Below are 2,574 nucleotides of genomic sequence, written 5' to 3'. Positions count from 1 at the left end.
TCGACCCCAAAACTCCTCAAAATAGACACCCGCAAACCCCCAAAATAAGACCGACCCCCACAAACCCCTAAAAATCGACCGACCCCAACACCCAAAATAGACCCGTCCCCAAAAACCCCCAAAAAAGACCTCGACCCCAAAACCCCTAAAATAGACCTTCGACCCCAAAACCCCCAAAATAGACCTCGACCCCAAAACCCCCAAAATAGACCGACCCCAAAACCCCCCAAAATAGACCTCGACCCCAAAACCCCCAAAAGACCTCCGACCCCAAAACCCCCAAAAGACCTCCGACCCCAAAACACCCCAAAATAGACCTCGACCCCAAACAACACAACCTAACGACCCGCACAAAGAAGAAAGAAAAAGAAAAAACCCCAAAAAAAAAAAAAAAAAAAAAAAAAACCCAGCATCACGTATCTCAGGTTGACCTCTCGTGACCTCTGAAGGGTCGACGGGGAGGGGGGGGGGGGGTGGGGGCGTGACCTTCTTGTACCCCACAATGTCGACGAGGAGAATGAAAGAAGGAGTAAGAGAGAGATAGAAAGAATGAAAGAAGGTAGAGAGAGATAGAATAATGAAAAAGAAGGAGAGATAGAGATAGAAAATGGCAGGAGAGAGAAGATAGAAAGAATGAAAGAAGGAGAGAGAGAGATAAAAGAAAGAAGGAGAGAGAGAGTATAGAAAATTAAGAGAGAGAGATAGAAGAATGAAAGAAGGAGAGAGAGAGATAGAAGATGAAAGAAGGAGAGAGAGAGATAGAAGATGAAAGAAGGAGAGAGAGAGATAGAAGAATGAAAGAAGGAGAGAGAGAGATAGAAGATGAAAGAAGGAGAGAGAGAGATAGAAGATGAAAGAAGGAGAGAGAGAGATAGAAATAAAGAGTAGAGAGAGAGATGAAGATGAAAGAAGGAGAGAGAGAGATAGAAGAATGCAAGGAGAGAGAGAGATAGAAGATGAAAGAAGAGAGAGGAGAGATGAAAATGAGAAGAGAGAGAGAGAGAGAAGATAAAGAAGGAGAGGAGAGATAGATAGATGAAAAGGAGAGAGAGAGTGAAATGAAAGGAGAGGAGAGAGATAGAAGATGAAAAAAGGAGAGAGAGATAGAAGATGAAAGAAGGAGAGAGAGAGATAGAAGAATGAAAAAAGGAGAGAGAGAGATAGAAAATGAAAGAAGGGGAGAGAGAGATAGAAAATGAAAGAAGAGAGAGAGAGAGAGAAAATGAAAGAAGGAGAGAGAGAGATAGAAAATGAAAGAAGGAAGAGAGAGATAGAAAATGAAGAAGGAGAAGAGAGGATAGAAAATGAAAGAAGGGAGAGAAGAGGACAGAAAATGAAAGAAGGAGAGAGATAGAAATAAGAAGGGAGAGAGAGATAAAGATGAAAGAAGGGGAGGAGAGAGAATAGAGATAAAGAAGGGAGAGAGAGATAGAAGATGAAAGAAGGGGAGAGAGAGATAGAAGATGAAAGAAGGGAGAGAGGATTAGAGAATGAAAGAAGGAGAGAGAGAGATAGAAAATGAAAGAAGGAGAGAGAGAGATAGAAATGTAAGAAGGAGAGAGAGAGATAGAAGAGGCAAAGGAGAGAGAATAGAAATGAAGAAGCAAAGAGGAGATAGAAGTATGAAAGAAGGAGAGAGAGAGATAGAAGATGAAAGAGGGGGAGAGAGAGAGAAAATGAAAGGAGAGAAAGAGAGATAGAAAATGAAAGAGAGAGAGAAAAAATGAATGAATATGAGAGAACGGGGGGAAGGGGGAAGAAAAATGAAAGAATGGGAGAGAGAGAAAAGGAAAGAATGGGAGATAGAGAAAATGAAAAAATGGGAGATAGAAAAAATGAAAAAAGGGGGAGAGAGAGAAAACGAAAAAAGGGAAGCAAGGAAAAATGAATTAGGATAAAAGAAGAGAGGGAAAAAACAATGAGAGGAAAACGAAAGAAGGGAAGAGAGAGAAGAAATAAATGACGATGAAATAAGAGGAGTAAGTAAAAACTGAAAGGAAGAGAGAGAGATAAAGATAAAGACCTTCGACCCCAAAACCCCAAAATAGACCGACCCCAAAACCCCCAAAATAGACCGACCCCCAAAAAAACCAAATAGACCTTCGACCCCAAAACCCCCAAAATAGACCGACCCCAAAACCCCAAAAATAGACCTCGACCCTAAACCCACAAAATAGAGGAACCCAACCGACGCCCCTAAAACCCCTAAAATAGAACTCGACCAACCCCAAAAAAGACCTCGACCCCAAAACCCCAAAAAAGACCTCGACCCCAAAACCCCCAAAATAGACCTCGACCCCAAACAATACAACCTCAAACAGACCCCAGACCCCAGCATCACGTAATCTCAGGTTGACCTCTCGTGACCTCTGAAGGGTCGACGGGGAGGGGGGGGGGAGGGGGCGTGACCTTCTTGTACCCCACAATGTCGACGAGGAAGAATGAAAGAAGGAGAGAGAGAGATAGAAGAATGAAAGAAGGAGAGAGAGAGATAGAAGATGAAAGAAGGAGAGAGAGAGATAGAAGATGAAAGAAGGGGAGAGAGAGATAGAAGATGAAAGAAGGAGAGTGAGA

This window comes from Penaeus monodon, chromosome 39 (genome assembly GCF_015228065.2).
Source record: "Penaeus monodon isolate SGIC_2016 chromosome 39, NSTDA_Pmon_1, whole genome shotgun sequence".
Taxonomy (NCBI): Eukaryota; Metazoa; Arthropoda; class Malacostraca; order Decapoda; family Penaeidae; genus Penaeus; species Penaeus monodon.
This window is presented reverse-complemented; position numbering follows the sequence as displayed.